The sequence below is a fragment of the Lissotriton vulgaris genome, chromosome 3_1 (assembly GCF_964263255.1).
Source record: "Lissotriton vulgaris chromosome 3_1, aLisVul1.2, whole genome shotgun sequence".
NCBI lineage: Eukaryota > Metazoa > Chordata > Amphibia > Caudata > Salamandridae > Lissotriton > Lissotriton vulgaris.
Genome location: NC_141689.1, coordinates 543,629,314 through 543,643,641, shown reverse-complemented (window position 1 = coordinate 543,643,641; position 14,328 = coordinate 543,629,314).

The following is a 14,328-nucleotide window of genomic DNA, read 5'->3' as shown; positions in this document are numbered from 1 at the left end:
GTTGCTGTCCAGCCTCTGTGTAGGAGGAGAAGATAGTGAAGTGGTTAGAGGTGCCCAAAAAATGGCCTTCTGAAGAAGATAAAGTGTAGAGGTGGATGCTCTGTCAAGTCTGTGGTGATGACAGAGTACATTTCACCAGCCGTTAAAATCTACTTGGGTAGCATCTTTCCAGTTAGATGTAAAGATTTGAAAAGAAACAGCATTTTAGCAATTCAAAAACTTACCCAATTTACTAGCACCAATCCAGGTAGATGAGGAACTGCCCAGAAATATATTTGATCTCAAAAGATAAATTAACAGAACATTTGATTGAAAACATTCTACAGATCTACTTCCAGAAAGAGATAATGGGAGAACAGTAAAGAAATTAATGCAAAAATGTGTCGGAGTGTTTGTACACGTCCATCATGAGTTTGAGGGGCTAGTGTTATACTTACAATAGAAGTAGGGGTTAACAATAATGGCAAAAGTAGTATAGAGTTGGTATAGTGCTAGTATTACAAGACGTGTGATGCATCTTTTGCCATATGGAATTCTAGGTTTGTGTGGATAAAGAATGTTGTAATTCTGATTCCTACAGAAGTTCTATTTTATATTTGGGGCAATTTGGTATAGAGTGGCTGTGGTATCTTCCTCTTCTCTCTGTCTAGTCCCTTCTCTGTGTTTTGTACTCTGCTGCTCAGCCAGTCTCAGTGGTGTCATGAAATGTTCTCTTTGTGTATCTTTGAGTGTAATTGTCAGTTGATGTATGTAGGCTGAGCAGCAGGGATGCTGCTCCTGGCGGGGCTTATTCGTCTTATTTACTTAATTCTACATGTGTTCCTGTCCTGACTGAACTTTGGAATAAAACTATCATCAAGATGAAACTACAACTCAGTCTTCCTTCTTTCTTTGGATTCCACAGTGGCCCACTGAGTTTGGAACTTGTAACATATACTTAGGCTTCTATGGTGGTTTTAAAAGGAATGGCATAGACGTTTTGGATAACAGCAACTCAGGAAATATCCTTCTTAAAATCAAACTCCTCTTCCTGTCCAGTCACTTTAAAGCAATGGGGAGATTATTTCCACAACTGCAGTGTGAACACAAAAGTGGTATTTTCTGAGTGACTGCGGCTACTGAAGCTATCAACCCCTTGCTTTTGGGCAATCCTGAAAACATATTGGTTCAATAAAGCCATCTAAGCTAGGATCCAATGGTTAGTCCAGTCCATTGCTAACATATGCAGTATTTAGGGCATTGTTATTAAAGTCAACCTGTATTGATACCATGGGAACAGGATTGTTTGCTGGACACCAGCAGAGTATCCATATTGCTCCCAAATTTTTCGAACGAGGCTCGAGAATCTTGCAATTATAGGCTTCGGCCATTGATCAGCCTGTTAGCAAAGTGTTGGCCAAAACTCTGTGTGTCTAAATAATAAAGCCATTTACTGCCGTAAACCTACATGCACTGCCACAAATTGTGCCAATTATGCCTGACAGCCAGCCACAAAAGGGTACTTGTCAGGCATAAATGGATTTGCTAGTGCATAATTGTATGCCATGACTTTGTACAATTACACAGCACTAACTCCATGCAAAGTGTGCGGAATAGGAAATTGAAGGCTGTGTTTGACTTGAAAGTATGTGAATGGCCGCTTGTGAGTTTGTTAGCATTCACAAATCCTGACTCTGTCCTTTCCCGCCCTGGAAACTGTCAGAGGTTTACTCCTGCAAAGGGCTGCACTCACTTCCTTATAGAGGTGGTTAGGGGAAAGTAACACCCCCAAACTTTGTGGGGAAGTAGAGGGAAAGGTTTCTACTCTAAGGAAGTATTGTCTCTGTGCCTCTGTTAAAAACAAGAAACAGGAAAAATGAGCATTTGCACAGATGCTGTTTTTTTCCAGTGTGTAGTTATACCTTGCATATACCTCAACAATGGGGAAATAGCAATGTTTCCTGACACTCAGAGTAGTATGTGGTGAATCTTTTCAGGAGTACTACTGAAAATGTTTGTAAATTCAAAAAAGGCTTACATTTACATCCATATGTAGGAGTAAGTCTATGGGTGTAAATATCTGACTTTTTTAATCGGGGGTCTAGATATTCAGCTTGTAAAATGGCCCAATGGAAAACAGATACTTACTGGTCACACTACTGGGTAAAAAGACACTGCATAATTGTCTGCACTGTAGTATTGCACATTTGTGGGTTTTAACTGCATTTGATACAACAAATAGTGATTATAGAAAAAATTATAAGCCTTCAAAATCCAGCTATCCTTATGAGAGGCCAGTTAAATGTTTTGTTCAGACCTCTGAAACAAAGGGGGCAACCCAGTAACCCAGGGACCTGGGCCCCCTGTGGGGGAAGTGTAGCCCTTGACTCCCATGGCAAAGTGTCAAGAAGGGGATACAAACACCTCTAACACAAATAACTTAGCATTACATATTTATCTTTTCATTTTATTTTACCAACTTTTTCTTTGTTTGTTGACAGTGAGAAGTAAAACTTATGTTTGCTCTATCAAACACAAGGTGCTCCAAAAAAAGGGGGTGACGGCACAGTGAAAGTGACTATAAGTGCAGAAAGTGCATTTCAATTTATATTTTTTCAGTATCACAGTATTTAGGGGTTGTGTTATTAAAAGTGGCCTGGAGGCATAAACAAGCAGGTGACCCCAGGTTGTGGGCCTCCGGGACACTTTAGAATTGCAGAAGGGACAGCAGACGCTTGAGTGGCCTCTTCTGTAATACTGATAGCGATGGTGCACTTGTAGACGCAGATATCGGAAGAGGGCTTACCCTCATTTGCATGAAGGCATGGCCCTATGCAAATGATGAAAATCACGTGGTGTCCCGTAATAACAAGTCTATAGATTGGACTAAGGGTCAATATATAAATGTTATTAAGGATCTCTGAGAAGAGATAACGAAACCTATCTAGGTTTGTTTGGTAAAGGACAAAGGGCTAGAGGTAAGAGGTTCTAGTGTTATAAGCTTAGATGTCAACACTTTGGATCACAACATTTCTTTTAGTCAGAGAGTACTAACATTTGATGCACAATTCTGGCATGCACTATGTAAATAAAGTTGTTCTCAAAAAGTTGAAAATAAAAACCATATACAAATTTTATTTTTAGTTTTTCATAAAACATATATTATGACCACAGTTATTTAAAAACATTGAAAAAAGTACATTTGAATTTGCTACTTAAGTCATAAAATGCAAAACATAATCTTTAAAAAAGAATCAAACATTGTCGACGCAGCGTTTCGTTTTTTTCTTATGACAACACCTTCTTCAGGACAGATTCTTAGAGATAAAAAAGTTTTGATTTAAATTGAGTCTTGTTGCCTTAAAGCCCTTTTAACTTGTATATGGCTGTAGGCTCTCAGTGCAGCTGTAAAGGATAATTTTAGATGTCTTCAGCAGTATTCAATGCTGTGGTACACACTGTTCGGGGGAGCCACCGTTTTTTCGAGGGGAAATTTTCTAGAACCGTATTTCTTGCTTATAGTCCACGAGTCACTGCAGCCACAGACCTTCTTGTATTGTATTTTCGTGGCACAATCAACAATCGGGGATGACCTCACGTCTTTGTACGGTATAGAGTTCAATCTCAGCCAGAAATTGGTCGGCCTCCATGCGTCGCCAGGTTCGTCTTCATGTGATCAATTGATTGATCACATGAAGACGAACCTGGCGACGCTGTTCGTGAAGGGAGCAAGGAGGCCGACCAATTTCTAATTGAGATTGAACTCTATACCGTACAAAGACGTGAGGTCATCCCCGATTTTTGATTGTGCGTCTAACCAAACTAATTAAGACTTCTGAATTTCACCAAAAGATTTACACAAGACTCAGTTTTCTTGAAAACAGACCATCTCACCAAATAAAGCCTGAAAAAAAACATTAGTATCAAAGGAAGGGATTTTCTATCTTCAGAATTAATTTGAATGAATTGCTTAAGGAGGCATGAAGCTACTATCTTTGAAATGGGTTGTTTCGTACAATCACTATGTACATAGATAATACACAGATACACGCGCGAAATAAGCACAAACCAGAACTTGCTAAAAGTGTCGCAGCTTATACGGGTCATTTGTCAGCTGCGCAAATGGATTGATAAAAAAAATAAGCAATTTTCATCTTTCTATTGAAAATTCGACTTGTTTTATTTTTGCTGTAATTTGTTTATTCACATGTACTGTTAAATACAAACTTTTTCAAAGTCAGTGTTAAAATTTTAATACAGATACAAAGTATACAGTGCAATACATCTTTATAAGTGTAAAAGATAAAATTAATCCTAGTTGCTGCAAGATATGTACTGCCTAACTCTAATGATTCCTCTGTAGATTGGAGGGGAACATTTATCAATAATTTAAAGAGGTTTTGTCCCACAGAAGTGGCACAAACAGGAGGAAAGTGTTGATCTTGGCATTTATTTTCCAGTACAAAGCCTGTTTTGTGCTGGAAAAGAGGCCCAAAGTAATACAGAGTAGTGCTTTGTGCTACTTTGCCTCAAAGGAATGTTCCACGGACGGTACATTGATATTCCCATGCAATCACCCATGGATTTGATGGAATTTCATATCTACTAAAAATGGTAAACAGGGATTTGTTCAAAACATGTACACTATTCAAGGCAGGCTTAACATTTAAGAAAAGTTTTCTTTTACCAAAACATTTCTAACTTAGCATGCTTCCAGTACTGTACAGAATACATACAAAGTGACCAAAGTGTTACAGTATGTCTAAGCATAGTATTTTATACTGTAAGAATTTCCTTCCTGTACACAACCTATGCCTGACTTCACACATACAACATACACCCTTACACTATGTTGCAAGGGTGTGTGTGCTGGTGCAAGGCTGCCTAAATTACGTCACCACAGGGAGAGGGTAAAACAGCGCCATATTTTACATCACAGATATGGCACTGTTATGCTCACTCCCTTTCACACAACACAGCACAGCAACTTTGAATTTATGATCCAATTTTAACTTTTTCATGCTCTCTTTAGCTAAGTCACTGACACTGCACAGGCTGACTAGTCCAACTTCTAAATGTGTTTCCTTCTAAGGGATATACAAGGGTGTTTTGATTACTGTAATATAGCAGCAGCTCACTAATATTATTGCAAATAAGCAACCCACTGCCATTGCTGATATGTGAGGTTCTATTTGGATCTAAAAGAAACTTTTTGTATAGATGTTGCATGGTGATGAAAAACAAACAAAACATTTCCCTGTAAAATATCATTAATGGACTCCCACACATTAGTCACATTAAAAATAAATTGAAAGAAAATAGTATTTAAAACAATCTATACATAAAAATCATTCAAGCTCATCAGGTGAAGACTGTGTGGAGAACAGAACTGGATATATCTGGGGCCCCCTGAAAGGCTGGGGCCCTGGGCCAGAGCCCACCTTGCCCATGCCTTAAAACGCCTTTGATCGTAACGCATCCAAGCCCAACCCCGAAAGTAACCTGGGCTGGACGCACTACATCGATCTACTTGAACAAAGCCATGTACCTCTCAGGGTATTTTTTCCAAAAGTAGACACTTACGAAAATGAGAAATGCAACTTTCCAGTTCTCAATATTAACAGGCACCCTATGCCTGCGAGACACCTAATACTCTTCTTTGAAGCCCTCCTTAGCCCTTAAATCCTGATGCAGGAGCTTAAAGATATCTATGTACTCCCATTTCCAAAAACACTCTTTTATAGATAACAACAAATGAGATCCCAAAAGCTTTGTAATCCCCATGTAAGGCAGCTTGTTCTTCCTCACATCCTTATTTTCCATCTTTTACCCTTCTCTATTATCCACACCCCGACCTCAATTTGAACCGCCTCAATGTAACACTTGTCCCCCTCCTTCATACCCCTAGACTCCATGCATGTGCCCTGGTTCTGCACATACCTTCCTTTGAAAATATGCAAACTTGCTTCCCCCTGCACCTGCGCGTCAACCCCCACCACCTGCACCCCCACTTCTATGCATGTGTGTCATGACTTATGGATTGCAGACTTTTTGGACCTGGAGGGGTGCCCACAGTGCTGCCCTCATACTTGTACAAAGATACTGCCTTTACCAGAAGTTAGCGGTACAAAAGGGGGTGGTGATGGAGGGAGCATCTGAACCAATCAAACACTCACACCCAATCAAAAGATCTGGGTTTAATCCATCACCGTTCTTTAGCCCACTCTGCCACCCCAGTTCAGACATGGCTATGTGCAAATCAGTCAGACCCTGTGCCTCATGGGAACAGTCCAGCCCGAACTGCCAAGTCATGTCTTCCCTGGACCGGAAACAAGCTTCCGAGGACCGGTTTCTGGCATTCCAGCCGCCTTCAGCCCGACCTGCTTGAATCCCGTTGCAAAGTGAGCAAGGGACTTACGCCTGAGCATACCCTGCCACACTTATGGCGGCCAAAAGCGGTACAAAAGGGGGTGGTGATGGACGGAGCATCTGCATCAATCAAACACTCACACCCAGTCAAAAGATCTGGGTTTAATCCATCACCATTCTTTAGCCCACTCTGCCACCCCAGTTCAGACATGGATATATGCAAATCAGTCTGACCCTGTGCCTCATGGGAAGTTAGGCAGTACAAGCGTGATGATGGCAGTTTACCATGTACCGATCAGTATGCGTGAACAGGCCTTTTTAGGTCTCGCCTGTCGATGCGCATCGAGCAAGCGAGACTATGGGGGCTTATCCACTCTTTATCCACTGCAAGGAATCGTGGCGATTCCTTGCAGTGCCCGTGACTTTTAAGCTCAATGCGCATGCGCATTGAGCTTAAAAGCGCGTGCACGTCCGTCTTGTTTTACCCGCTCCGCCCCCTCCCCTTCCCGCCGTCTGTTCCCTCAGCCGTCTGTACCCTGCTGCTTAACACCCTCTCCCCCGCTCCGCCCCCTCCCCGCCATGTCGCATTTCTCCTCCCCCCTCCCCACAGCAATGCCCTCCTAACAACACACACACCCTCTCCCCCGCTCCGCCCCCTCCCCGCCATGTCGCATTTCTCCTCCCCCCTCCCCACAGCAATGCCCTCCTAACACACAGAAGCCCACCGCAATCTATCTCTTTTGAGCTAAAACATCGAAGACACATCCAAAATACTTCAGGTTGTCCAATGGATGTCACATTACTCCTTAGAGTAGCCAGACCGCTCCGCCCCCTCCCCGCCATGTCGCATTTCTCCTCCCCCCTCCCCACAGCAATGCCCTCCTAACACACAGAAGCCCACCGCAATCTATCTCTTTTGAGCTAAAACATCGAAGACACATCCAAAATACTTCAGGTTGTCCAATGGATGTCACATTACTCCTTAGAGTAGCCAGATTGTTTCAAGATAGCAGGGCACCAAGTTTCCAGTCACTGTCTTCTATTTAACAAATGTGTTTATGCTGGGAGGTGTAGTCATAATTTTCTTTCACTGAAGCTACAAGCAGATGTAAAAACGACATTTTTATCAGGCATGATAAAAAGCATCAGGGAGCGATCTAGCAACCCTAATATGCCCAAGAGCATGACACTGCTTTCTGAATAATCCCCCCGCCACCCCCCCCCCAAAAAAAAAGCTCCTGTTCTCCTTCATCTGTGGGGCTTCACTCTTCGCAAGCCAAGCAAATGGTTGAAATATAGAAACATCTGCTCTGACCAAAAGATCGTGAGTTCGAACTGTGGCAGGGCCTGCTCAGCCGTTCATCTTTCTTAGATCGAGAACTTAGGCACAGTTTGGCTAAAATTGCGTATATTTAAAGCCCTCCTAAAGACAATAAATGCTATGAAGTGCAATACAGAAATATATCATAACATCAGTGAAACTAACATGCCTGCCCCTGCTTCTCTAGAGGTGGGAGCTACAGGTGAGTAGGAGCAAAAGCACCTCCCCTCCCCCAATCTCCGGCCCGCCTTCCTGATTGAACTATACGTAAACTAATTAGGCCCACGCACAATTCATCACAGGACTTGACGAGGTGGGATGCGTACGAACGAGTCTTTGAAGGTGGAAGATGTTTGCTCCCTCCTGATCTCACCCCGAGCATGAGCCATAACTGGAGCCTGTAGCACGGGAAGCAGGCGGGACCTACCTCAAAGCCTCGCATATTTTTTTTAACAATATTCACAGCAAGATAAAACTTGGACAAATGTCACAGCACCTTCACGAGCACAGTGGCGTCTAAGAAGGTGCATCGTGCGTGTGCCCAGTCACGCAATGCCCTCCTAACAACACACACACCCTCTCCCCCGCTCCGCCCCCTCCCCGCCATGTCGCATTTCTCCTCCCCCCTCCCCACAGCAATGCCCTCCTAACACACAGTGCTCCCTGATGCAATGTATCTTTTGTTAGTCGCTCGCGCCGCATATGCAACCTATGGGCTTTATTTATAGAAGGTGCAACCTTTTTCGTCATTGCGCTGATAATTACTGAGACTTCTTTTGGCATCATTGCATATTGGGCATAGATGAAAATTATGCCCATCTTACGCTTTTGATCTTTAAAATATCCTAACAATAATTAGGTTTGGACATAATGACTATCGCCACAATATGGCCGCTATGAAAAGAGCGAACTATATGACCCGCGATGGGCACGCCCCCTCCAATTGACGCAGGTGTTCCGGTTTCTCTAGGCTCGCCGCGTTATTTAAACAAACCCAATACCATTGCGGTTTCCTGCCCGGCTCTCTGTTGCTGTTACGTGCACCAGCGCTCCAGCTGACCGCAACAGTCTTATCTCGGTAAGTCTTACGTTGGCAAGCTGACTTTTAGGCTAGTTCATACGACATGTAGGAATGAAGGGTGTTCTATGATGGGGGCTTTATTATTTATGACTGCTTGCACTATGCGGATTTGCTGTTTTTTCTTCTCGTTACCTTTGCAGCTTACATACTGCGCTGGTTAGTTTTGCTTCCTTTATTTGCCATCCTTGACCCACTTTCAGACCTGGACTGTGTTCTTATCATGCACCGGGATCTAGGGGGGGTCAGAATGATAACCGTATGGAATTGATGCCCACTTTCCAGGGGGCTGGTGATTTAACACCTCTTCTCTATCTATAATACAGTTATAATTCTCCCGTTCCATGATGTGGGTTAATATTTCTGGACTTCTTCCTGATTTTGTTTCTAACTTCTCTCATAGGCTGTTGGTATCCTGCCTATTTGGTATCGTTTGTAACTTAAGAGTTACTTGCAATGGGACGTCTTCTCTGCTCGGATGCACCATAGGAAAGATGCCATGTACCAGAGTAGGTGCTCTGGGTAGTAAGGAGTAGATAGCTATTTTATGGTTCTCCTTACTGAGCTTATAGCACTGTTTTAGTCAGTACACTCAAGTGAGCCTCATATCCTGGGATATGGAAAGGATGCTACTGATTTGAGTTAATTATTTTCATTTAGGTCTAGCGGTGCCCATTATTGTACAAGCCTATCCATTATCAAGTGGTTTTACTGTTCTTACCTCTAGGCCTTCGCGCGATATTTTGAAGGTGTGTGCATACTCATTAGGTTCCTTCATCTTGGCATGCTATCATGTTAATCCCACTGATTTTCCATCTTTTTAAGCTGAGTTGCTGTTAATAATACTTGTTTTTTTAATTCCATTCTGAGCCCCCCACTTCCTGTGCATGCTAACTGCTCTACTTGCACTTCTCTGTCCACTGCTTGCAAGCGTCTTTCATATGTACCATCACCTCTCACTCTGAATGGCATCTTCTTCTGCTTGCGATACTAAACTTCTATATTAGATTCTTGGTATATGTTACCTTTGCATGCCAGACTGTTTCTCCTCCTGCCTCCCTGCATGCCAGTTTCTCTCCGTCTACCCCCACATTATGTGCCCTCACCCTACCACTCTACCGCCCTCACTCTACCGCCCTCACTCTACCGCCCTCACTCTATCTATCGCCCTCACTCTATCTATCGCCCTCACTCTATCTATCACCCTCACTCTATCTATCACCCTCACTCTATTGTGGGGAGATATATATTTATATATCAATAAAAAAAAAAGCAGCAGCTTTCATAATACATTTTCGTCCCAGATACATTGTTTGATAATGTTCAGTATGAAAACTTTTATTTCATGTAATTTTTTAAAAGAAATTTGCTTTCCATCAGACTTATAAAAACGTTCCAGTCTTTTGTTACGTTTATATTCATACACATCTTAAGAGTTGCTCAAGGACCTTGACGAGTCCTTTATCTGTGTACAGGCCGTACCACGTGAATAACAGAAGCTCCTATTAAACTACACCTATCTTTGGACTCATCATATGGTACATGAGCAGCTCTCAAAATGCGTGTGACTATCAATGTAACAATAGGACTGGAAAGTTTTCAAGAATACATGGAAAACAAATCTCCTAAAATTAAATCGTTTTTGTATCGAAGAATTTATATGTGGATGAAAGTATATTGAGAATTCTGCTACTTATCTTTATTTATTGACATTAATATGTAGCTCCCCACAAAAATACAATAGAGCACTTTCTAGCAGGATGTACACATAATAAATATGTAACATATAACAGTAGGCACCCTCAACCCCTCACCCTCACTCACCCTCAACCCCTCACCCTCACCCTCAACCCCTCACCCTCACTCACCCTCAACCCCTCACCCTCACTCACCCTCACTCACCCTCACTCACCCTCACTCACCCTCACTCACCCTCACTCACCCTCACTCACCCTCACTCACCCTCAACCCCTCACTCACCCTCACTCTCACTCATCCTCACTCTCACTCATCCTCACTCACCCTCAACCCCTCACCCTCACTCACCCTCAACCCCTCACCCTAACTCACACTCACCCTCACTCACCCTCACCCTCACTCACCCTCACCCTCACTCACCCTCACTCACCCTCAACCCCTCATTCACCCTCAACCCCTCACTCACCCTCACTCACCCTCACTCACCCTCACCCACCTTCACCCTCACTCACCCTCAACCCCTCACCCTCACACAGTGCAATAGGTCTCGGAGCATTTGAGTTAGAGCTTTTAGAATTGTTTATGGCTTTTTTTATTTGTAATTCTTTAGCATTGGCTACAGGAAACAAAAATGCTAAAGATTTACAAAAAAAACCCATAAACAATTCTAAAAGCACTAACTCTAATGCTGCGAGACCTATTGCATTTCCAATGCTTGTTACCTGTGTCACTGTTGTGAGGCCTACAGGCTCACTCATCATCATCAAATAAGCTTTATTCGATTTATCAATAAATCATAAAAGCATACAAATACAATTTATACAGATAATTTAGGAACAGTTTTCATGAAAAAAGTTGCAAAAAAGAAGATAAAACATTTTTCCAAAGTTAAAATCTACGGCAGTCATATGGATGAAGGGCCTCGATTTACACTAATCAGTCAAATATTAGCATGTGTTAGTTAACTCATTGAGTTTCTAAATTTCAGCACTGACATTAAAAAGCGAGAAACAGCAAAGATGACATCCACGTCTTCTAAAAGCAATAATTTTAAATATGCAGGTTTGCATGTTCTTATCCCCCAGCGTTTAAGTAAGGGTAGAAGAAATAATTTCCTCGGGCTGGTATATAGATTACAAAAGAACATGATGTGTATGTTACTTTGTGTTGAGTGGTCGTCGCATGGACATATTAATTTCAATGAGGCCCAGTCATTCTGTTTCGGCAAGGTGACCAAGCGGAAGAAAATCCCTAGGCGCAGCCTAGTTAAAAGCATGCGAGCATAGGGTGCTTTTTCAATCCCAAGATAAAATTGTAGGCCTTCGCTAGGGGTAATTTGCTGATAGCTCAGGGTTGTGTCTTTAAGTTTCTCAGTGTCCCATCTAACACTTTCTAAGTGTATGGATAATAGTTTTTTGAGGGCCGGTCTAGTCAAGGTTTGCAGGGTCTCTGGTTCATCGTAAAATTCAGAGTGTCCGATGTTAGAAAACATCGTTTGTACGTATCGCAGCCACTTGACTTTTGCTACACCGTCCAAGGCCATGCAGTCTTTTATGACGTTTCTATTCAATTTGCACTCCTCTGTGGTCCAAATCTTATGCCAGAGCAAACAGGGTGATATTTTTATGATGTCGCTAAGGTATTTAACGCCGGTCTCAATGTGAGTCATAAAAGTCGACGTGGTTTTTGACACACCTAGTAAGTAACAAATGAAAATGTTCTCGCAAGTTTGTAATGAGGCCACGTTCTCGAAACCCCAGAGACCTGCGCCATATGTGACCGTAGCTATACACTTTGCCCGGTAGATCTGTAACATTTCTTGAATGGGTTTACCGCCAATTTTGGCTGCGAAGGTTCTTAAAGCACCTATGGCACGGGTGAAGGCGAGTTTCCTAGCTGACACTGCGTGTTTCCACCTTCCCCACCTGTCAAACACAATGCCCAAATAGCAAAAAGTGTCTGTAATGGCAATCTTTTGCTGATCTAAGTATATTGAGCATGATGGTCTGTTGTTCTTTTGGGAGCAGGGCATGGAGAAAGTTTTAGAGATGTTCACCTTTAAATTTCTTTTGCCCAAGTAGGATGAAAATTCATTTACTGCTCTCTGCAAACCTACTTTTGTCCTAGACATGATTGCCGCGTCATCGGCGTATAAAAGAATGGGTACAGGCCTGCCATTAACAGCCGGATAATCGCTTGACAGAGTTATTAAGCTCTCAGCGATAGAGTTTATGTAAAATGTGAAGAGCAAGGGCGCAAGTATGCAGCCTTGCCTCACCCCTCTGTTTATGGCGAATTTTTGTGAACATTGCCCCTGGGTCCCAAATCTTACTCTGGCCCCTGCTTCTCTATATAGTTCTTTAATAAATGTGAGGATAGTTGAGTCCACCCCGATGTCTTCCAGTGTCGACCAGAGCAGCGCGTGGTCCACGCAATCGAATGCGGAGCTGAGGTCGACAAAGGTAACAAAAAGATCCCCTTTTTTGGCCTACGTGTATTTAGAGACTAATAGGGACAAGTTTAGGCTTTGCTCCAATGTCCCTAGTCCCTTTCGGAACCCATATTGGAACTCCGAGATAACCTTCTTCTCTTCTTCCCAGTGTTGTATCCTCTTAAGGACAATCCTGCCAGCAACTTTCATGAGTCCGTCCAATAGCGAAATTGGACGGTAGCAAGCAGGGTCGTCCCTATTCCCTTTTTTAAATATGGGAACTACGATTGCGTCCGACCAGGTGGTAATAAAGCCGCATTTATTTCCCATATTTAATACATTGGTTAACAAGGGAACCCAGAAGTCCGGTTCTGATTTATATAGATCCACTGGGGTGTGGTCGGGGCCGGGGGCTTTATCTAAAGGACTTTCTCTAAGGGCATCTTCCACTTCTAATGTGGTAAAGGCCAGTTCAATAGGGTAAGGAGGTGCTGGAGAGACAGTTAGGTGGTTATCCTGAGTTATGCTATCTGTGGGTGAAGTCACCTTGCATGGGTTCGGGGCATTACCCTGTGTGTTGTTGGAGTAAAGATTACTATAATGTTCTACCCAGAGCTCAGCCGTTATGGCCACTTCTACAGAATTATCTCTATTTTTTGAGTTATAAACAGATCTTATGACTTTCCAGAAGGCATTGCTGTCCTTGTTCATGGCGGCTTCCCCCAAAGCTTCCCAGGCCTCCTGCTTCAATGTCGCCCTCCGCTGTTTAATAGCCAGCTTATAATCGTGTCTCGCTTGACGAATTTGAACCCTATCTTTTGGGTCGGCAGACAGAGCTTTCTTTAGGATTTTCAGTCTAGATGTGCATCTAGAGTCAAACCACCCACGAGTATGCCTCCCATTGTCTTTGCAGCTCCTAGTCAGTGCATTTTTTTATATGGCGCTGAATGTTAGAAAAAGCAACCATGATGCTCTTTGGGTCAGTATCTTCCTCTAAGCAAGCAAGTATGTCCGTGGAGCAAGAGGATAGCAAGTTTTGAAAGAAGGATGTTGGGTTCATTTTCTCCCATTTAATTACATACCCATTGGTCTTAGTTAGGGAAACCTCAAATGGGTATAGAGCTCTACTAGGTTCCTTTACTTTGCCCTCCATGAGATTTACCCCGAAGGTGAGGGGATAGTGATCGCTCATGGGGTCATCCCCAGTTTCCCAGAAGGTTATAAAGTCAGGATAGGTGGGTGATATCAAGGCAAAATCGATTGTGGATTTACAACCTCTTCCATTATACGTTGGGGCAAAGGGAACAGTGGGGGAGCATGCCTGGTTGACAAAAGTGAGGTCAAGGTAAATATAACATTGTTAAGAAGGGACCCCATATTGGTGTGAGAGAAGTGCAGAGGACCGTCCTCCCCGTGATCCGAAAGGCCGCACAAACCTAACTCGGAAGACGG